Source organism: Argopecten irradians, chromosome 6 (genome assembly GCF_041381155.1).
Source record: "Argopecten irradians isolate NY chromosome 6, Ai_NY, whole genome shotgun sequence".
NCBI lineage: Eukaryota > Metazoa > Mollusca > Bivalvia > Pectinida > Pectinidae > Argopecten > Argopecten irradians.
In genome coordinates, this window is record NC_091139.1 from 1,431,387 (window position 1) to 1,456,735 (window position 25,349).

Below are 25,349 nucleotides of genomic sequence, written 5' to 3' on the forward strand. Positions count from 1 at the left end.
TATCAATTTTCAACACAACACTAATCATCTCAACATTCTTCAATAACAGTCTTTCTTATTGTTATCCTTTTTTAGTCTTTATAGTTGACCCATTTGATTAATGTTATTCACATACTGAGGTGAAAACTGAAATATGTACCCAAAGTACTTGTACTGAAATCTTAATTAAAATATGTGTTACATGTTATTCGGGATCTTGGTGAAAAGAAAGACAAGTTAGATTTCAAATAATTCTTTAATTAAAACAAACATGTACATTATATCTTGTATTATTCAGTTTCCTGTTTGTAATATAGCTCCTGATTTAAACTATGATAAACGCCATCAAACTTTGTTCACGGTGAAATAAGAAACGGGCCACACAATAGCAAACAACAACGTGTATCCGAAGCGGTGAGGGCACCAGTACTGTTTACGTTTCAGTGCGAGATTTTCCCCCTATGACCTTTGACCTAAGCCACCATCTTGGATGGGTTGAATTGATCACCAATTTAAAGTGAGTCCCCTAAAAACAAGTGAATATCTTTTATCATTTAAAATCAAATTTCAACCCTAACATGATATGAAAATGGCAGTTCTGTTCTGAATCCCAACTAGACAGTTGTCAGGTACTGACCGATTGTCGGCATTTTTAATACGACGCGACTAGCGTTTGTATTAATGCTATCCGGTTTACTATTGATGTTTAGGACTTTGTAGGACTTGCCAAACAATGACATCTAGTGGTGACCTCTTTTACCATTTCATTCATAAACTTCCATTCATAAGTTTCATATTTATTGAATAATTTCCCTTTGGACCAATCAAAATGTTGCATTCCCTTTACTGTATTTGAGTGTATTTGCAGCTTGCCTTATGATTGGTGGAATTCAAACAATCTCTGTGTAGGATATACACACACAATCACTGACTGTTTACATGTGTATACATACTCTGGTGGTGACTTCTCTGTCTAATTTACATAATCTCTGTTAATGATAATACAATTTGGACTTATTATCTAAGGCTTATAGACCTCAGAATTAAAATGTAAATTAATCAGAGTTTCTTTCTATGTATATTGAAATATTGTTTTAAAATGAGTATTGATGAGGCTGCCCTCATGTGTGCATGGTTTTACTTGCATAAGGGGTAACACAAGAGTCTAGGGTGTAGGACAAAATCTCATTTTTAATGATTATAAGACTTAAATGCTATCTTTAATGCTTTCTTATGTTGAAATCGTTTATTTGATGTAGGCATTTTAATCAAGAAAAATGTCGAACAATAAAATTCCTTTGGACCAATCAAAATATGGCGTTTCCTTTACTGCATGTGTGTGTCTGCAGTTATGGAAAGTCTGCTTGCTGATTGGTGGAATCCACACAACCACTGTGTACAATATACACATGTGTATACATTTTCTCTGTCTAACTTACATAATGTAATGTCTTTATTAATAACTTACTACCTATGGCTTATAGACCTCAGTAAACTAATCAGAGTCTCTTTCTGTGTACATTGAAATAATGTTTTAAAATTATTATTGATAAGGCTGCCTTCAGGTTTTACCAACATAAGTGTGCAACACTAGAGTCAATCAAGAGTGTAGGACAAGGATTCATTTTTATTGAATATAAGACTTAAATGCTTTCTGTATTTTGAAATCGTTTATTTTATGTAGTATTTTCTGTGATCAGTTGAATATTCTTGATATAATTGATATCAAATTCGTTCACCCGGCCACCAGACCTTAGACTGCTGATAGATACAAAAAACCTTCAATTAGCTTAATTTTCCAGGACATACAATATCTGTTTTTTGGGAAATGGGATATCGGTCTAACAGCTTGACGTATTTATAATGGGTTGGTAAGATATTTATCATTAGGAAATAATAATTTTTTTTTCACAAAACCAGAATAATATATCAAATATCATACAATAAACAGGACTTGAAACTAAAATATGATAGTACTGAATTCATCAAATTCATTTGATTTCTTTCTAATTTTTCTGTTTCTGCTGCGTTGTATTTGCAGTACTTTGAGTACTTTGATTTTCTATGGCTTTCCTCCATCAACCATAAACACATCCTTAAAGGCCCACCTTTCTGGAACAAAACATGAAGTTTGTTAAAAACATGAATAACATTATATAAATACTACACAGGCAATATGTCTTCAGGTCAATTTCAGGTGAAATTTTTCAGGTCAAATTGACCTAAAAGAGCAAAAAATCATTTCAGGTCAAAATCTTGACCTGAAATTGACCTGAAATTCATATGAAATTGACCTGAAATTGACCTGAATTTCACATGAAGAAATTTTCAGGTCAAATTCAGGTCAATTTCACCTGAAATTGACCTGAATTTGACCTGAATTCAGGTGAAGAAATTGACCTGAATTCACATGAAGATTTTTTCAGGTCAATTTCACCTGAAATTGAGGTGAAATTGACCTGAAAAAATCTTCATGTGAATTTACGTCAAAATCTTCATATGCAAATTAGTGGTATTCCTGTCAGTTTTCTCTGTAGATCGTTTACATGTGTTGATTACATGTATCGGTACACTCTCCATGATAGAAAATGAATACACTAGTGCTGTCTGACACAATGAAGGATGCCTGCAGAATAAGAAAAAGAAAGATAACATTAAATTAGTGTCAAATTTATTAATAAACATCAAATGCACTCCAATATCCTATATACCAAAGTCATTCTGTGATGGTACATATTCAAATTACACTTATACCACTCACTATTAAAATATTACAGTATACTCTGTATGTACATGTACTATATTGTCAGGAGTCTGGACTAACAATTTTATATAATACAAGCCAAAGGAACACAGTCATCGCCATCACAAGTTTGATGATACCAGGCTAGGTATTGTTTTAAATTGCACACGGGGAATTGATGTTTTTGAACTGCATTCAGTATCCAATATCCTCGATTCTTTCAATTCCTGCATCTCTGGTTAGCATTTCTTTGCACCTGTAAAAAAGATGTGAAAATGCAGGGTAAAACGTAGCTGCATATAACAGTTACCTGTATGCTAAATTGGTAACTGATTCAGATGTAGTTTAACAAGTTTATTTATTATGTAGTGATGTTTGTGTAAGACACATATACATGTATATAAATTATGATTGTACAATATGTTTATCACTTCCTTCATTAAATTTCACATCTTATATATATTTTACATGAACATACATTACCTTCTGGCTTCTTAGTATTCATATTGTCCTGTGGGACACATGTACAGAATAGTCGCCTGTGCAACGTCTCCTGTAGTCCATGGCTTAGGTTCTGAAATTCACAAGCACCAGATCCAGATCCATCCTAGTGTAAACTGTTGAATATGAACAAAAAATATCAGTAAAAGCAGTGGATGTTGCCTCTAGTTTTACTAGGAGATATATAGGCCAGGACTGGATATAATGTAACGCCACCGTGACAGTCATTGATAGTAACCCCTGCAGTTTTGAGGATGATTATAAGGTTACCTAGCCCGTGATACTCTGGCCACGACACCAGACTTAACAGTTTAGACATTACATGGACGCACATGACGCTTATAAATCCTTGGGGATTATGACAGATAGGCCTACATGTTGTAGATGTCATAATGTCTTAGTCTGGTGTTACGGCTAGGGTATCTCGGGCTAAGGCTAGGGATGCCATATCAGTTAATCCTTTCAGACTCCATTCATTTCAAAATACATGTATAACTCACTATAAAACAGGCCTATAACTGGCTTTACATAAACACGTATACTCTATGTAAGACAGACCTAAACATTTAAGGTTACACTCACTGTATACACACTCGTAATGTAAAACACAGTTGAGTTACAGTAAAACATAACGAACCCCTGAGGACCAGCAGAATCACTTCGTTATTAGCAAAGTTCGTTATACAGATAATGCAGATGTATAGGCCTATCATGGGAACCTTTGTAACCGTGTTCGTTATAAACGTGTTTTACTGATTACGTAATCAGTGTAACAGTGCACTCGTACTGTAAAACAGGTCTATACGTGTACTTAGGTCCTAACATATTGTAAATGTACAAGTTTCTCAAGTGCTGTAAAAATCATGTATTCTCATTGTAAAGCAGGCCAAATCTTGCATCAATATAGGTCTAAATGTATAGACGTATCAACATAACTTTTTTTGAGTTATCGCCCTTTGTAAAGCGATTGTGGCGCCGGGAGTAAAGCAACTTCCAGTTTACATGGACAGAACATTGCATGGTAGTAGATGTCAGCTGATCTTTCGCGTAAAACACTTAAATTATAAAATTTTAGAGGTACATGTATGTTACGTTTGGATCTTGAACTGCTGGTTAAACCACGTAAAAGAAAATAGGTTGGATCTTGAACTGCTGGTTAAACCACGTAAAAGAAAATAGTTAACTGTCAAGTCATATTCACTACAAAAACTACCGACTCAAAGTCACCGGTAACGTGATAATGGCGGTATTACACTGTAACATACATAATATAATAATGTATGTACCTTTCGCGTAGATACATTACAGTTGACGGTAATTTGACAGCTGTATTAGATGTACAAATGTAACGTCTACATATCCTGTTTGTTTGTAAACATCTGTGATTTAATTCTAACACTTAAAAGTAGCCGTTTTTAGTGAAATAGATCAATAAATATTGTGCACACGAAGGAGTTTGACGTCTCACGATTTGTATACGTCCTACAGTATCGACATAAAATATTTCCGTGTCTTCGACCATAGCACACGTTAAGGACGTTTGACGTCTCACGATTTGTATACGTCCTACAGTGAATCGACATAAAAATACCCCTCTATTTCTATAAAATACCATGCTTATGCTAATTATTATTAACAAAACTTATGTTTTTTGACAAACTGAATAAAGTATCTAATGTCACCGTAACAACATTTTGTTAATTTGTGTTATGTACTTTGTATGTATGTAAACATTTCCCACCATCATAACGATATTTGAACAGACTACAAATATGAACCTGTAGACTGAATTTGTCTTCTAATAAACCATCTGAAAACATGCTTGATGTAGATATTTAATCTTGAATCTAAATTCCTATAGAGTATATTTAATTAAATGAATGTTACTACATGTATGTACCTCACAACATGTACAAATGTAGATGTATACAACATTCAAAAGTGTATGTTTTCGTTTTTACGACAATAACATGTACATACAGGTATCAATTTAGCTATGATTTAGAACCGTTTATGGGTAGTTCCCCTCAAGGATTGAATTCCCTTCTAAACTTAAAAAAAACCATTTGAAGCTAAAACTGAACACTTTTTGTGACAAAATTCCCCCTTTGTCTTATTTTTCATCACATTTTAAGACTTTGGTTGTAAATGTCTTGATGTTTATTATACATCTGCTACATATATCTATGATGATGGAGCTTAAAAATCTGTTTACTGAATCTTGCAATACAATTCTTGGTGTTATAATACTTCAAAATGATTTTTTCTACCAAAATGAGAATGGTCAAATATCCGATAATGCCGCTATTACAAACTTTTCCCAATTTCGAAAAGGACCATAGTTTTCCCCAAAACTTAGATTTGATCCCTGGTATATATATAATGCATATTTGGTTATTACAATGTACATGTATGTTCACTTCTAAGACTTTGGTTTATACTAGTCCTAAGACAATGTCACAGCCATCTGACAGCAATAAAATCTTCAAACCAGGGACTTGGACACTTATAAAGTAACCTGAAAAATAACTAACCATTTCTGGAAGCAATGGGAGGGAAAATGTCACTGATTAGAAAAAGATCATAGATTATGTCTGAAAGTGGACCTAAAAGAATCATTTTCTCATAAATTTCTAATGTATTTTCCATCTGTATTCCAAATCAAATAACAAACAATTATGTCTTCAAATTCTCATGCAATCATCATTATTTATTGATGTTACATAATTTATAATATTTACACATAGTATAAATCTCTTTTTTTTTTTTTTTTTTTTTTGGGGGGGGGGGGGGGGGCAATTTTTCCTATGTGTCACTGTCATGGCCATATCCCTTATTAAAGAGACAATGCAGTGAGGCTAGATACACACGATTTCTTGAAAAAAATAATTGGAAATATCAAGATTATGAAGATAGTTATCTTTTGGTTTGGGCAGTTTGCTAGCTTCTGTAATTTCACAATAATGCATATCAATCACTAAAATTTGATGATAATATATACAAATAATAAATGCATATACATCAAACCATACTGTGTGATACAAATATACTTTGATGATGCATGATACTGCAGCTATTGATGTAAAAATGCATATAATAAAGTTTTTTTTTTTTTTTTTACTTTTTAGAACATAGTACATTGTAAATATGCTAGAAATCCATCTATACATTAATCACATTTTAGCCAAAATGGTACCTTCAAACTTCAGAAACACAGAATCGGAGATCATATATATAAAAAACTGGAAAGAAAACCTGGCTTATCTACACATGTATTGTATATATTTTTTTTATTGGATATAAATACAATACACTCAGGTTCAGGTTAATCAAGTTCTATAATTAATTTTTCTTTATTTCCATACCAAATCTGGCTTTCTGATTGGCCAGTATTTTTTTTGCATACCACTATGAAAAAAAAATCCCAGAATGGCGCGAAACCCCGACGTTATCGTGACGTCACAATAGAGACATTGACGTTGCGTATTGATTCGGAAAAGAGAATCCCTTGAAAAACCACATAATGTTGCATTTAAACATACTTCATTTAATCGAATAGAGTATGAAATTAATTATTAGTATTGATGTCACTATTTTTTAATTATATCGGAGTATGAAAAAAGTAGGTACAGACTACGCGGATTCACACAGTTTGCAAACAATTTTTTTTCATACCCCGATAAAAAATAGCGACATCAATGCTTAAAATAAATAAATAATAATTTGCTTAAAGGCCCAATATCCGCATCTTTCTTATTTTTTTCATGATTTAGGAGAATGTTGAAAAAAAATCCTGTTGTAAATCATGCAGAGAGAGGACTAAATCAAAGTCAAGATGAGCGATTATGATTCGGAATACTTTGATAAAAATCTTAAACATCGCTAGGTGGGTCCCACTTAGTCAAACAAGCCGAAGTTAGCCGACATTGTAACGTCGTTGCCGAGAACGTCATGTGACTACCGTTACTACGTAACGTCTGTCCGAACTCTTCCGAAAACGGGTCATGAACTTTCCGACTTCCGTTCGGTAATAATCGTAACTTCTATGGCGACCAGTTTAAAATGAAGGCATGTTTACATGTATCGACTTTCAGCAACTGCTGTACTAAAGTTATTAAAAAAAATCATTACAAATATTCTTTAATATATCTTAATTTCAACTACATCTACAAATACTAACAATATCGGAGTCGAATTTAACTTGAAATTTTGTTGATAGTTACGTATAGTGTGGCTTTAATTGCTGACAATCTACTCTAATATATAACCACATAAAATGAAAGAGATTCATGAAGGTGGTGGAATACAATTCACATAAACAAACGCACATAAGTACAAACATGTACATTCTTTCAGCTTCCTCTTCATTTAGACAGCTTATCAACTTTTTAAGATTTACATGTAGGTCAATTGAAATTGGTTTTATTTGAAACAATGTGCACATACAGGATTGATACATGTATATCTAAATAAATCAACAAAGTGCTATGAAGTATGTGTAAAGAGTGCATGTGTATTTCATTTTGAATATAAATAATGATAAATACATTTATATACCTAAAGGGATCATAATATGGCATTAAATATTTCTGATTGGAATGAAAAGACTATCATCATTTACCAAGTCTTTCAGAAGAAAGCAAACCTTTCAAAGTACAAGTCAAATAATCCATTTAAGATTTGTTTTTACATAAACAATTGATCCAGACTATTCCAAGTAGCAGAAACATTGACGAAACAGTGATGGTAAGTTTTAACAGTTTTATTTCCAGAGTCTAGGATGCAGAATAGAAATCTATGTATTCACAAGTGTCATCCTTTTTAGATTTTTGGATTGAATATTCTCTCTGTGTCCACTTCAAATACAGCAACCACACAGTATTCATTTGTTTGAATGATGACACATACAAGATATGGACAACTTGTATTAGGTTTTGAGTAAATATAATTCCAAATGACATGAAAGAGTCCTATATTATAATAGTCATTAATTGCATATGATCAATGAAAGGTATATGTACATGTCCATTTCCACAGTGCGTTATAAGTTGTTGGTTACTAGTTTGGATCGAATTATGGTAATCCCTTACCCATTCAATTACTCGCATTTGGAGAACTCGCACCCAATCATGGCTAACTCGTACCCATGGAATTTGGCGAACTCGTACCCATGGAATTTGGCGAACTCGTACCCATCATAAAATATATAGTTCATGTTGTTATTTGTGATTGATATATACAAGACTTAATATATTCGTGTTCAATCAGATACTACAAATAAGTGATAACAGCTCGTATATATACATGTTTAAAATAAATAAATACAACATACCAAAAATATATGTTTACTCCTTGGTTTATTTGACTTCCCCCTTTAATAAAAAATGACGACCTATTTGCTTCATTGGATTTTTTTGTTTACAAGAGTGTCAAACAAAATGGAAATCAGCTTTTATAATTATTGCATGTGGAGCATTTGTCGTGTAAAGTCACAACCGGCTCGGAATATATGTTTTAGAATTATATCTAACTTTTACAAATTTTTTACAGATGTTAAACCTTGTAAAATATATCAACTTGAAGTCAATGTGTATGTAAATGTAACAATGCTGATTAATTGTATTGTAGTGTATTTGTGATCATGCACTTATGAATTACTTTTAAATGTAACCATCAACTTGCACTACATGTATAACAAAAACCAGTGACCATTACACTGATCAATAGACCAAAACAGTTTGCAAAGGGACATCATAAATTTCAAGTTGCTAGTGAAACCACAGAGCTATTTTTTGACGTTGATTTCTAACAGTGATCAGTGGATATATTACCACATGTTAATTTCACCATGCATTAATACATCTCGAGAAAGACGGAAGACGTAGGATAGGACTCATGAAGTCGAATTGACCCTCCACTAAAACTTTTAATATCGGCAAAGCCCACTTAAAAAATGAACGAAAAAGTGGGGAAACTATCCAATATTTACGAGAAAAAACACATACATATAAGAAAATATGCAGTCCAAACAGTATTACCAACAACACAGCAAAGAAACGTCACAAATCGGGAAAAATCGTTTCAAAGTTACACAAAAATGCAGGTAGCTGTAAGCTGTTTCTATATTGCGTAATGAAAACCGGAAGTGTCTTTACTCCGATCAAGGGGAGGATAACTCTAAAATTTCAAGATGGCGGATTGATGTTGAAACGTCTACGCTACAAGATAAATTGAAACACGGACCATTTCCATTTTTGGTACGTGTACAGTAGCCTGGCTAGTTGTTCGTTTTTTTATATATTCATTGTTTTCAGACTTGCAGGTCCGTCAGGATTTAAACTTTGGCCTAAATAACGACTTTCACAACCGGTCGAACCGGTTGTTCCGTATTTTATAATCGAAAACGGCCACGGTATCACCGCGAATGCGATATCAAAACGAATGTCCGCGCTGATCAGTTCGGCATTTCATTTCAGTCTACACTGCAGTATGGCCATCGATATTTTACATAGATTTTTGAATAAGTGAAAAATGTATTATATTAACTATATAGTGTCTGTTATTTCACTCACAACTTACCGTGCATATTCCATGAACGTCAAATGCATTGATCGTCTGCCGAGCACAATATCGCCGTGCACTTCAGGTCACAGCATAATTGCCGAAACAACGAAATTCCGGAAAAGTAAAACGCCGATATGAATACGTTTTAATTCAAATTCAAATACATTATTCTCAAATCAATGCTACTAAAATATCAATATGAATAATCTGTATTTCTTGATATATATTGAACATCCTCGTTATCTTTTTTAGGAACAAGTAATATAGCTTGGAGTGGGTAATATTTCCGGAATAAAATTATATTCTGTTTTATAATGTTTGTGACGTAAGCGAGTCGAGTTGTGACGTATGACAGTGTTATGTTTTGTAGTCTTACACAAGTCCCATTTTCTTTGTTACATGTAATATTATGGTTTACTTCTAAGGCCACAATTTATTATTATTGTACACATGTATAATGTATTATAAATTAAGTAGACACATGCTCATAATATACTGACATACCGTAGATGTAAAAAATCATGCATGTGTGTGATTAAAAAAAAATTCAGAAATTCCAGTATCTATGCAATATAGACCATGTTGAAAGACAAATTGATTAATAAATGATTATTTCTCCTTGTAATGACCTGACAGGTACATTTGTTTATTTATTTATTTAATACATGTATTTACCTCTCTTACATTGGATGAATATAATATAAAAATAATTAATGTAAGATCATGGAAATGTATACCCTATGTGTTTCACATATTGAGTTTTATACTAAATGTCTCTATTTTACCTGTTGCATCATCTTAGTTTCCAGTATAATTCTCAATAGCTTGTAAGATACAAATTACATGTACATATTGTACAGGTTTCATGTAGATATCTAGTAAAAGCAACACTGGCATTTGTTTGATTAAAATTTATGATCACTGTTATATAGAGGAGTATTTCTAAGGTATAAGTCAATGTAAGGGTTCAGGTAATAAAAATCACTGACTAAACTTTTATGGTGATTATTTCAGATCATGTTCATCTTCAGATTTTTATTGTGTCAATTTTTAGAATTAAAATATGATCTCATTTCACATGGAAAAAATTTCAGGTGAAATTGACCTGAAGCTATTTTCAGGTCAATTTCACATGAAATTGACTTGAATTTTACATGGAGAATTTTTCAGGTGAAATTGACCTGAAGCTTTTTTCAGGTCAATTTTACCTGAAATTGACCTAAATTTCACATGAAGAAATTTTCAGGTGAAATTGACCTGAAATTGACCTGAAATTCATATGGAGAATTTTTCAGATGAAATTGACCTGAAGCATTTTTCAGGTGAAATTGACCTGAAATTGACCTGAATTTCACATGGAAAAATTTTCAGGTGAAATTGACCTGAAATTGACCTGAATTCACATGAAGATTTTGACCTGAATTCACATGAAGATTTTTTCAGGTCAATTTCAGGTGAAATTGACTTGAAATTGACCTGAAAAAATCTTCATGTGAAATTGACCTTAATTTCAGGTGAATTTCATGTGAATTTCAGGTCAATTTCAGGTCAAGATTTTTTCAGGTCAAATTTACCTGAAGACATATTGCCTGTGTAAGGCATCTTAAAATGACATAGATACACACGCCATTGTGCCTTTATATAAAGATCTATTTCCCAAAAGACAGTTTTCAAAATTGAAGAAGATTTTGTTTTCTATTTTAAACATAGGCTAATGGTATCTTGTTTTGTTCAACAAACAAGAATTATTCAATTTAAACGACTGTATGAATACCGACAGGAACACTTATCTCATCATTCTATCTGAAATATGACATTTTATAGGAAGTATTGAAATTAACAACTATATTTCTCTCGAAACGTCATTTCACTGCAACGGGTGCTCCGCAAGTTTCAAAGCATCCTTGTATTCGCCAGTAACAGATCTAGCTTAATGTCTAAACTTGATCAAACTTAATGCAGTCATAGATATTATTTTCGCTAAATTTACTTACACATGGATGACGACACAAAAACCTATTTAGCATCGAAGAGATGCTGGGGAAAATAGGCTTACTCTGCAATACTACCAATTCTGTCTGCGTAAAGATGTACCAAAATTATCGATAGAAAATTCAACAATCGACTAACGTTTATATGTCAGAACACACCGTTTTAACCAAAACCAAATTTAATTCGGTCCTAAACCATCTCTGTCTTGGATGTGTTGGCACTCGAATCATCTTATCATTATCAAAGTGTTCCAATAGTTTTGTTGATTGAGATTCAATATGCATGAACACATCAGGGTGTTATTTTCTCAGATTTCAGACCAAAGTGGGTAGATGCATATACATGTACACTTTTATTGTCATTTTTATCACAATTGCACGCTAAATTCACTCTTATTATCATTGATTTTTTATCAGTTGAGATATACTCCGTCTCTATCTGATTTGTTAGAAGATATAAATGTTTGTTGATGCAAATAGTGCAAATAGAATATTTTTACTTTTTGAATATTTATTAATCAAATAGTACTTACTAAGTTAGATGATGATTATTTGATCACATTTTTAGATTAAAAAAGCCCGTTGTTAAGGTATTGTTTTGTCATCGTAAAATGTGTATCTGTGGATCGGCGTTCGTAGATTTAAAGAAGTTATATGATCGTGTGTCAATGCTATCTCCCATTTTACCATGTGTGTTAAATATCAGTTATTATGTCATTTTTATAACACTTCCATTGCAGTTATGTTCATGTGATTTATGATACTTTAATAAACAATATTGATAAAATGTAGGATTTATGCATGCTATAAATTTGATATCGAATTTATCATTGTTTCTGCTGTTATCAAATATAACCGGTCAAACCGAAATGTAGTATTAAAGTATCAAAATGATCAATGTTCCCTGATGATCATGGTAGGTAAATATGTGTAAATTAAATAAAGCCACTACACACCGTGTTGTTTAACACTCGAACTTTCCTTGTATTTAAATCATGACCTGGTGGTGTTCCCCCATTCAGGATCTTGCTATAATCCTCATAGTCAAAGTGATCAAACTGTCTATGCTCATTATTCTGTCACTGTAAGCGTTTTCCTCTTTACGATAACCTTTCACCCCTGACCTTGTTGCTATTTTGACCCTGTTGTTTACCCCTTGTCTCGCTGTGTTCCTCTACCCTGAATCATAAAAGCCCTCTGATTTAACGTCTGGAAGTGGTTATGTTGTTTGACCCTTTGTTTGGCAAAAACTGATTGACAACAACATGCTAAGGTCGCAATTTCAAAACGTGGTTCATTAATGTGAATTTTCTTGTGATAGATATTTTAATCATAACTATAATTATATTTGTCTGCAATAAAAGGAGGCAGTGTCTGGAAGCTTTAGACGAGAGTTTGAAACAAATCCCACCCAGGATAGTTTTACTGGCCAAGAGTGACCACGTTGACAATTATGGTTACGAATCTTAATTATAAACAAGCTGTAAACTCTAGGTTTACGTTAACTGTAAAATACCACCAATGTAGATATCTTCAGGGCAATATAGCTGACATTTACGAAATAAAGATAATTTTCGAGATCCGTCTTCCAGAGTATACATGATACAACAATTTCTCAAATTTTGCAATCATAGCATTATCCTTCGAAATTGCGAAACAAACAAGTATACGATATATAGAAGGTCTTTGTGTTTTTTTGTACAATAAGTGTAATTTGTGTGTAAATGTAATATATTTCATCAGACAATCAAGGCATTTCTGATGTAAACAATCATCATATAGTGTTAGGGAAGATCTAATTGTACAGAAATTACACTGATCAAATAAAACCGTTATAACATATGAGGAAAGTAATTGTACTTTTGACCATCAGACGAACCGTAGTCGCGTGCATACTGTGTAATTAATCATAGGTAAATTAGAATTTATGTTGTTTGTAATTGTGATTTACAACAATTCATCAATTGTATCACTCAATCAATGTCTGCTCAGCAGGGAGAAAATCTGCAGACCACCTCTTCTGGAACCCGTGTCCATAGTAAAGTCCGAGATTGGTTTACTGTCCCACATAACAAGACATGGCAACAAGACATAACACACAGCCATTTTCTGTGATCGATGGCACAAAAATTATGTCATCACATAAAATAAGCTAATAGCAGATCATGCACCCCTGAATGTCAAATGCGTAGGTGTACATATTAGGGTTGCAGTGAAAAAGTAAATATATGTATATGAATGCTATAAAGCACCGTGGTAGTCAAATAATTTCAAGATAGCCAAATATTCATTATTTTGTAATCTTATCTGTCTCAATGAGACAAATGAATAAATACAATCCTATGTTAAAAATGATTATCAAAATATCTATATCGAACAAAATATTTGATAATTGTATGTCTACATGGTAACGAACTTCAAGTTGTCGATTACCGCATTTTCCCTTTGTTGCATTATGCACAACAAGAGTAAAGAGAGAGATACATGAAGTACTTATAAAATTCCAGAAAGGTTCATTAAGTATTAAGCTCATATGTTGAATTTGAACCATAGCAACAAGTCCATCTAGTAGAATCAAGAAAGATGACTTTCTAAACATGAAATTAAAAAAAGATCCTGAATACTCTCTGGTAAATACATGTAGCGGTATCGAAATAAATCGATTTCAGTACTTTCAGAGAAATAACAGAAATTAAAATTAAAGGCGGACGGACGGATGACGAACAATGGGGGAAGGCTATTTTCATAGCTCGCCAACCATTTGCTGATGGTGGGTTAAAAAGATCGATTCAATAAAAGTATTTTGACGGGGTATCCATTGAAGTTGCATGAATGCGTAAATAACGACTACATGTACAATGCTGTAATATTCAGTTTTCGTAACTTTGGATGTGACCGTTACCCCTATAGTTCTAAGTGTGACCGATATCACTTTCATAATTTCTGATTAAGCACCGTCTATGTTTCTCCACTAGCAGATATGATGAAGGAAATATTTTCTTTCGACAGTCATATATTACATATTAGTAAACGGGACGGTTTTGTGAAAGCAACATTTATTTATTTACAACTTTTAACAGTTTATTGAATAAAATGTGACCGATATCCCTGCTGTCGAAAAATATTGTGTCGAGGTGTTTGCATTATCTGAGCTAGTTTGACGATATTTATTAGCTTCATAGAATCTCTAACGATACACTGTCTTTGACGCGTGTGTTTGTTTGTTTGTTTATCTCCTTTTTTCATTAGTGACACTATTATTCGAGAGACCAATGATTACGTTTCTCCACCTATTACTAAATGATCCACTCGAGCATTAAGGAAAAGCACAGTGTTTGAATTATTTGTATAAACAACATTAACACACGAGTGTCGGTGACATCCAAAAAAATGTTTCTGATGCATGCTTGGTTGATATTTTAGGCGACTTTATATTAAATGGTCAACTGCTATGCTAGAAAGCAATATACCGAAATCTTATCGCTTACAACATGGATTCAAACACATCGGACGTTTGCATTGATATTACACAACTATCATTGTAATGGACAACTCATTTTGCTGTGTATCCCTTCTTGTTGATAATGCTTTTCTGACGATATTTTAATGTGTTCCTGTCCATGTCTTTTGAATCATGTATGCTAAATTACATAACAATACTTATATTAAAAATTTTGCGTTTGAAACTCTCTTTTAAAATTTGTTGTAAAATGTTTCCTTAATTCCGAATCTCCACATCAATCTTAGATTTGCTACGTCATTAAGCTTGACTCATGCACGTAGACGTCCGCATCTTCGGCACATAAAGCATTTGTACTGATCAAAACTTACCGATTTCTGCTGATATTAGCTCGAGTTTTAATTACGATACGTCAATCAACGAGGCTTAAGATACAGCTGTTTCCATCTGATGGACGCGAAGCTGATTCCGGGTTCAAAGGTCTTCTTCAGGAACACGTCGTTAACATTTTTACGTGGCAGATTCGAGGATATGATGTTATACATCTGGTTATCATTAGAAATAAAAACAGATTTTATTAGACTTTGAACCGTTAGGTATCACCAACACAACAACAGGCTATAGAGTTTGTTTTGAAGTGATGTTTTACACTTATCTGTACAATGAGATAATAATATAGATTTATTTTAGCAAAAAAAATGGTTCTTTTTGTATACAAGTCCTGGAAACTATATATATAATTGATTAGAAAACATTATTGTGATCAGGGTTCAGTTTGACGAACATTCCTTAAATTTAAGGAATCCACTAGGAAAGAATTAATAGATTTTAAGGAGGGCTCCTTTACTTCAGGTTTTATCATAACTTTTATTATTCATTTCTATGGAAAAAAATAAGTTAAAGAATGCCTTAAAGATACGGAATGTTCCCTGGGCCCTGTTTTCTCCTTAAATAATTTTCATGTGAGAAGTAAGGCTGATATTGATACCTGTTTGTGGGAAGAAGGATAAGGCAATGATTATTCCCTGATATTAAGTTTATTAATGGGTGTTGTTCTGAAAAAACTGAGATGTTTACCACAAATAAACCAATTGGAGATATCACTAGAATTAATTAAGGATATATAAAATGTTTCATGAGGAATTGATTAATTAACTAAATCTATTTTTGTGACATATAAAGAAGGATTAAGAAAACATGATGTGAAACTTTACGAGAGCTTAATGAAAAAATACGAGAAATGTAACTGGGATTCTAAGGTATACAATTAAATGTATGCTGATCCTGTCCTTTGTTGGAAATTGAAATGAGACCAAGACAATGATTACTTGTAAAAACATAGGGAAACTTTCAACTGTAATTAATAACATCGCGTTAGAGATGTGTTAATGCCAATGTTTACAAAAAAAATATTCAAATTTCCATAAAAAAAAATTCGCTTAAAGATGCTCCAGCGCCGACAGAAGCGAGACTCATCATTTTAACAGTTGTCGGTGTGTATATATGTCTAACACACACAAAAAAAGAAGAAGAAAAAAAGCAAAAATAGAAATTAATTTACGTTGCTTTTACTTCATTCCATATAGGACATAGTGTCACGCATTGTTTTGTAATATTTTTATCTTGGAGTATATTTAGAAACTCAAACTATTCAATTGTGGTAATGGAGTAAAGTAATTAATTTTGTAACAGAATAAAAATGACTTATTCGTCCGCTCTTTTTTATATGGAAAAAGTACCATTTGTCAGCGGTGAAGAATCTTTAAACTATTTCAAGAACTTTTCACGACGTCCCAATGGTTTGTATGTTTTCCATATTAGGCCTGCAAAACACAACGATCAGACGACTGTAATAGTCTGATGTTTGTCTCCAAATAAAGTCGTGATATACACATTTTTCCTGTCTACTTAAAAAAGCAGACAAAATAAATCTTACGCGCGTTGAGAATCGTAATGGAGTTCTCGTGTGGTGAGACAATTTGATTGTAAATATGAGCAGACGACATCAGACTGTATTGTCGTATCTGTTGCGACCAAGCGTCTGGTAGAGCTCCGTTAGGCTTTTTCAGTCCTTCCCAGACTGGAGGACACACCTGATTTAAGTTTATTATGAAATATTTGGAAAGTAAGGTATCCAAATATTTTACATTACACTACATGTTGGCAAAATAACCATTATCAGAGGGTAGAATTTATGTATTTAACACATTTTATGAAACTTACATCCTTAGACTGGTCCATTTCTATTTTAAATATGTTCCATAATAGTGTTTTGTATATGTTCCATTTTCCAAAGTGAAAGACACGTTTTTTAATTAACCAATTAATTAAATAAATATAAAAGTAGGATTTAACTATTTTGCAAGGACGTTATGATATATCTGATATAGCTTGTGATCAGATATGCAAATCCTAGCTATGTCGGTTTGCCGAATACAAAAATAATTCTTATAGCCTAGCATGGTAACATGTATTCTCTATGAAATTAAAACAATATGAATAAAAAACAACAACGGATTGTTTCAATATACAGGATATTTAATTCATATTTTGTTATTACAAATGCTGGAACACATTGCACTACATACATCACCACAACAACATATTGTTTCAGAGGCTTAAACATACATAGTATGATGTTAACAGTATCTGTAATGCTAAATTGATGGTAATTATTGATCATAATCATTATTTGAGATAATTGGTGATGCATTAAATGATGTAATGAAATATTATTTTAGCGTTATAAATACAAAGCATGGAATGATACCGTATAAGAATGTAAAACCAGACCGAAGGATCATAAAACAGTCTTAAATATGTGCTTATCGAATCACTAAAACGATTTTTGTAACGTCATCTATGATTGGCTAGATATAAACATAGACTTTGAAGACTGTCTCATGATGTTGGGGTCAGTTGTGTGAGAAAGACGTCCATGGTTATATTTATGCTATATGAATATTTCAGCATTTCAACATGATATCAGTTTCCTACATGTATATACTAGTAGCACCACAATATATACGATACCAGCAGTATTCAGATGTGGGGTACACTGCTTTTAGTGTAGCACAAATCATATCTGTCCATGGTACATCTACGCTCATGTAAGCTAAACAGTAAATCATTCGAGTTATTTCAAGTATTCTGAATAATACAATGAACAGTTTGGTTGGGACAACAAAACACTTCGAATTAAAAAGAATATTCAATTGATATGAATTCGGTTTAATGAGATTTAAATGCATTATATATACACATATATAACACATAAACAAACATTTTTAACCAAAGGTACAGACGTACACATGCCCGTATTAATTATTGTTATTAGATATGCTGTGTTACAAACTTAATATAGGCTGGTAATAACATAAAGTGTATGCCGGGCCAATAGTTCTTCATCATAGTTCTAGTATGTCTGAATAACCAACTCTTAAGGAAAACTCGACACAGATGATTTAACTTTGTAGCTTTTGGAGCTGTGATTTTTGTAGCTATTATGTTAAGTTTTTGTATTGTAAGCCTCAGATCTCCCGATACGATGTTGTTGTTGTAATATACACTTGGTACCATACATTATATTGGTGTATCTCCCGATACGATGTTGTTGTTGTAATATACACTTGGTACCATACATTATATTGGTGTACTAATTACACTGGTAAATATTATTCTTTGAAGTGGATAAAACACAAAATTTGCTTTTTTCAACAGAACAAGGGCCAGAAATCCCACACTGCTAGTTAATTGATATCGTCACAAATGAATTAGATAATCCAAGTCATATCATCGTCTCTGCTTTGGATAAGTGTAGTGGAATGGTAGGTTAATCAAGGTACATATATTCTGTGTAAGGTTATATCGACAGGGCTTGTTCACGTTATATCCATAATCATAGGTTGAGAGGCACTGTAGTTGGGAAAGTGGCGTAATGTTCTCTAATGGCGATATCCAGTATTATAAAACATTAATCTGAAAAAAATAAAAAGATGACATTAAGATATTTTCAAATATAACGACAATCCCGATGATTCAGGCCATTTTTGAGAATAATTCAATGATAATAAACAAAGACAAAAGCATTTAAATTGAGTTTGCAGTAATTTGTAATACCAGTATTATTTTAGTATTGCCTTGTTGAACAATTTAAATTCTACGTGAAACATGCATTTTATAAGATAAAGTAACAGTTCATAACGTAAACAGACTGCGTCATTTATAACGTGATATGCTTCGATAACACTTCGGTGCCGGGTTACATAAAATTTGCACGGGCTCCATTATCATTATACCCTCATAACCACAACAAAATGAGCATCTATTCCTTATATCAACAGTTTTTCAAGTAAATTAATATTATTTATTCTCGCAGCAGTTGCATATTTTTAATTAAAATACACATATTTTTTCTCTCCCGTCATCGTCAACGAATTCGATTAAACAACTGATTGGAATCGAGTCATTCATATGTTCCCGACAAAAGTTGGGTCATAATCCCACGTTGCTATTCCATCAACTATTCACGTAACAATAGAATCGCCGCGGGTGTTGTGCTAACATTATACACTGATAATGATAATACTAGAAAGCATGGTAATTGAGTCTATGTCAGTGCAAACTGTAAATATCAAGTTAACCATTATATTTAGAATGACGATCGCTGTGATAATCCAATAAGTCGATACCATATGAATTGTAGATAATTCGAAACAAATACATTTACATCAAACTGTATCATTGCTTTCTGAAAGAGTCCTACACATATCAGCTGTGCATGTGTATCGCTTCACTCGTCAGATATGATACTTTACGATATCATTTACACGTCCTTATTATATAAACTGTATCGATTTAAAATGTTCGTTTCTTGACTGCATACACTTTTTTCCTGATTATACCTGCATACATGCAACATTCCTCAAGCGCTGACGCCAACATGCTCCTTTAAAAGTCACATGGAAATGAGCTCTCTTAGAAAAATCAATTTTGTTTTACATATCTATGGCAAGGGCCTTTGACAGAATAAAAATGAGAATTAAAGCTCTCCGACCGAACACATTGACGAGTAGAACACAGGAGACATTGTCTGAAATTTCCCCACCAGACACCGTAGGTGTGAAATGAATTTTTACAGGAACATCCTACTAAAGCGTAGTTATGAGTGTCGCAGATGGTGTAGAACATTGTTTTTCTCTAAGACAGACACGCTATTGAACGAGTGACATCTATTGGTCCTTTAAGGTAGACCGATTATTGAACGAAATTGCTTCACGCAAAAAGAGAATCTGCCCGTTATAAATCTGGATTAAAACATAGCGTTTAATAACAGCAGACCGGGAATGATTTTTCGATGTTTAATCGATCATTTTTGTTTTGTTTATTGTTATTTCAACACAAAACAGCCGACAATTAAAAAGAAAGCCAAAAAAGTGAAAATGAGGATATGATGGTGGTCATGATTTGTACCACTATTACAGATAATGAACCAAGTAAAGAGCTTCAAATGTGGTTGATAACAATGTTGTCTACATGGTTATCTCGTTTTGATGAACATTTTATATACACTCTGTAAATCACCATGGTAGTTCTTCAGACCACTTAACTATTTTTTTCGTCAGCCAATTTTTTCACGGATGAAAATCTCCCGACCAACATGAAGGGTAGCGAAATCGCGGAAATATCATCCCCATGAAAATAAGCAGGTGATTTACATTATTATGTATACGGTACGTAAGCTGAAATTGTAAATCAGTTACATCAAACCATTGTTTCCCTAACAGATAATAAATCTTCCACTGTAGAAACAATGGTTTGTGTATCACCTGTTCTAATTCTATTGTATTGCTTTTGATCAAAGGAAGAAAAATCGATATCCAATATATCGCCCATTGATAACTATACAAACGGTCTAGTTAATGTTGAGAAAAAGATAGATGTGGTGTAACAAATGGCCAGAAATGACCCTATCACCCCAACAGACGTACAGACCTAAGAGACAAACCATTAAATACTACTAGGTTATATACATTATTTAGTTTGTATCGAGACCAGTGACCAATTTTTCACAATATATGTATTAGCATTACGTCGAACACAGAACCAGACGGCAAACGATAGCGCCTAAGACGTCTGTCCAGGTCACACCATCGTCCAGCAGTCTATACACATACCTAGCTTTATTCTAGAAGATGTTTATGGTTATGCTGAAGTACATATATCCCCTATCTTGTCAGTTCACTTCTGGTTCCTATACATCTCAATGTGGACAACATAACGACATATTGAGTGTATAGTGATGAGTGCTTCAAATCCCTCAATGCAATCATAATGCACTTATGACCGAGCTATATGGTCCCTAAGTGAGTTTACATGAATTAGGAAGGATAATTTGAAATGAGTTCTCAAGAAATTATTGGATTATCGTCTGTGCAAAATATCAATTCTACATGTATGTTCTCCATTGCAAACCGGAGATTTGTTTGTAGCTGTTTAACGAAATGCATTACGGAACCATATTTTAGTATTAGGCAGCCGTCTTTCTACTTAATGAAGTTCGTGAAAGCTAATTTCATGTATACTATGCTTACTTTTAAAAGTAAGGCTTATTTTAAAATATAATTTGAGTAAAAGTTTTAATGATTTTAAAGACATGTTTTGTATTTTAACGAATTGAAAATAGTAGGATATGCCAAAAAATACTGAAACGGTAAACAGAATTAAGAACATGACAAGAAACATAAAATAGGTATGAAGGTAAAAATGAGTTTCTTAATACTGAAACATTATATAAATATTAGAAACAGACTGTCCATATTTGAACACGCCGATAAATTATGACGTTTTACAAACGTAGTAGAACAAACAATTGCATTTGAAATTATTCTCAAAAACTTTTGGGTTTATGGAGTCAGAGACAAAAACGGAGGGCCGTGAAGCGGCTTTGAAAGAGATTGTCCTTTATTTTCTGTCTTTGATGTCATAAACCAGTAAAATATTGAGAATAATGCTTAAAATTTAATTAAATAATTCAATAATAACAGTAAGGTACTTAGGCATACATTTTTGTGATTTTACTTATTTTAAAATTAAATTGAATTCTGTTGTGGTCCATTGATATTTTAGCCACATTGATAGTTTCGCCAATGACTGTCCCGCTTTAAGAATTCCCAGCGAAATATATTAGACAGATAATAATAATGATATATGCAGGTATAGACAGGTTTAGTGGACAAGTGTCAATGTTAGCAACTGGTAGCATACAGTATCAAAACTACAGTCATATTGATTACTTCAGGATGGGTATCCGAATATTAGTAACCATTCATTTTGGATATGAAACCAGGAAAAGTATTTAGCGGTGATTTTAAAATAGTATTCTACTGATCTCCAATGCCTAGGAATCGGATGCCTGAAGAAATAAAGTACCTAACGAGAATATTGAAAATCTATACACAATATTAATATCTCCCAAGTTAAATACGAGAATAAATTAGTATATTTTTCTAGATTTTAACACAGGTTTTATTGCGACAACACCATCGACCCATGGGAAAGGCTATAGAAGAGTTTAATGCTCAGTCCAGCAGGCCTGGCATCCTTGAACTATAAGATATATGGCATGGATTCGTGTTCATTTCTTGTAGGATCTGTTGTGTCTTCCTCGGTTGTTGGTACTGAAACACATGTTTATGGTAATCCTCATAGACAGAGATACCATAGATCTTCCTCTATCCGAATTGTGTTACGAGGAATGCGCACAATAAATGCCTTTTATTTCCCCATTAGACCAATCTTCCAAAACGTGTCTACATGCGATATTGAATTTTGCATAATATCGTCCAAGGAGCAGGACCCGAACTTGGTGATTTACACACATTGATGACATTACAGTTGACTATCCGCTGCAATGATTTCATTCCGAGTCTCATTCCAAACGGTAATTGAGATTTCCCCCAGTTTCTGCTATCGTAATAAGCCGGCTAGAGCCGGGTAATATAGAGAAAGCTTCGGAAAAAAATGTTTTTGAAACTAGCGTTCTTACTTTCACATTAATCATGTTATAACTCTCGTTTTAGTGCCAGATTTGTTTGTATTTCTTCAAACACAGGAATAGCTTCACCACAGCTGTAATTACAGTTAGAACCCACATCTATCAAAACTAATTGTTTTCTAAAGTAACACCGGCAAGACCTTAAAATTAGGCTAATTAATCTTTATCAAAGGTTCTAGAAACCCACGCTAACTGTTTATTCTAAAACGCAAGATTAATTGAGAAAACATCCATTGTAATGTTTCTTTTCAAATCTCATAACAACACCCTTCCCTTCAGTTATTTGCGATTTCAAGGAGTGCTGAAAGGTGTCGTTATTAAAATTGATGGAAGGGTTTTTATTTTTCTTCAAACCTCTATGTCGAAAAATATCCGAAACTCCGACGTTGTCGTGACGTCACAGTACCGAAATCGACGTTGAGTGTCGATTTGAAAAAAAAAAACCTATAATCCCAGGAAAATTCAATGGAATTGTACATTCAATTTTGTACCAAAACGTTCCAGGTCAAGGTCAAAACCTCAAAAGAACTTTAAACGTTCATAATTGTACGCTGTATTTCGTCCACGTTAGTTATTCATGAAGATCGTGATAATGCACGTTTTTTATTACATGTTATCAGATTTTATGCCAGGGTTCGTTACCGGGTCAAGTGATGACAACAAACGTCAAAAATGAAATTATCATAGAAATGTTTTGAAAATTGGATATGAAAAAGCATGTTCTCAGGCACATATATTTACCAGTTTCAAGGTTATTCAAAATGGCTAAGATCTATGACATATTAATTAACAATTTTGATTTATTTCATATTCATTTTTTTAATTATTCTATTTAAGTGCAGACTTTTTCAGCGCCTTTGAAACAAGATATACAGTGTGGATTTTTTCAAATAAACTTCAAAATGACGGAAATATAGCCATGCGAATATATCGATTCGTTCGTTTTCTGTAAATTTGACGATAAGTTTAATTTGTGCTATTTCAGGGCCTTCATCACTTGATGTAACAACGGCTGGACATCCATATTTAAATTTTGTTCGTTTGTTCGTTGATTTTATTTTTTGTTCGTTTGCTCCTTTCGTTTGCTCGTTATTGCTTTCTTCCTTTCGAGTATGCGTTCTTTCGTTCGCACATCAGTTTTATTTGAAGCTAAGAGAAAAAAATTCAATGCGATCGTCTATTCGATAACATTACTGATATTATTTCCTGGATGGAAATCCCGTGTTTTGTTTATAATTACTTTAAACAAAATGTGTGTACTAGAGATACACTGGAGTTATATTAGACATTATCTAGTTGATACAATGTATTATTTTCAAAAGTTTCGGGGAAAATCAACCTTTTTTGTAGGACTATTTTGTCGCGCAGGGAAGTTTTATTTCAACTCTATACTGTTTTTATTTCTTCGGTTTTCTTCTATCGTCGTTTTTTTTAAATTTCCACACGTTTAGACGCTGTCGGTGAAAAGTGTTGCAACAATAAATTAATAAATTACACAGCAATATGAATGGCGAACTAACGTGTGTTTTGGCTATGTAAAGTAATGCAAAGAGAGATTTATAAAAAAAATGATTCTTTGTGCAACCGGAGGTTCCTTTGTCACGGATCGCTTCTCATTTGAAAGTAGCAGATACTTCAAAGTGCGCCAATTTATTCGGAACACCTGGTTCCGGTACCTTTTGAAAATGTCTTCATAGAAATTTAAAGTCTATCTTAAAATATCTTTATCTATTGAACTTAACAAAAATTGAATGATGACCGTCGATGACATTTGCCACAGGATGATTCGATCAAAAGCAAATGCATATGACGAGTTGATTTATAATGTTGGCTTTATCATTTTAAAACTGCTCACTGATGAGGAACAATGACGAACACAAGGTCGTGTGTCAGGATGTCTGATTTACTGTCAGGCCAGTACCGCCGTGGCAATGAAATTCTGCCTCACCTACGGCATGTCACACCCTGGTTCCATACATCACGTGAGGCAAGGCCTTCAGATTCACCGGAAATATGAACAGAGCTTAATTGTTTATGGCAATCGCATGACTACCG

General features: G+C 33.1%; 1 long non-coding RNA gene across 1 annotated transcript; it reads right to left on the minus strand.

The window, feature by feature from the left end:
• Window positions 1-2,494: 2,494 nt before the first annotated feature.
• On the minus strand, window positions 2,495-9,970 carry LOC138326231 (uncharacterized). Its single transcript, XR_011208877.1, has 3 exons — window positions 9,803-9,970; window positions 3,206-3,339; window positions 2,495-2,978 (listed from the first exon to the last, which is right to left on the minus strand). It is a non-coding gene; the product is annotated as an uncharacterized lncRNA (long non-coding RNA).
• Window positions 9,971-25,349: the final 15,379 nt, after the last annotated feature.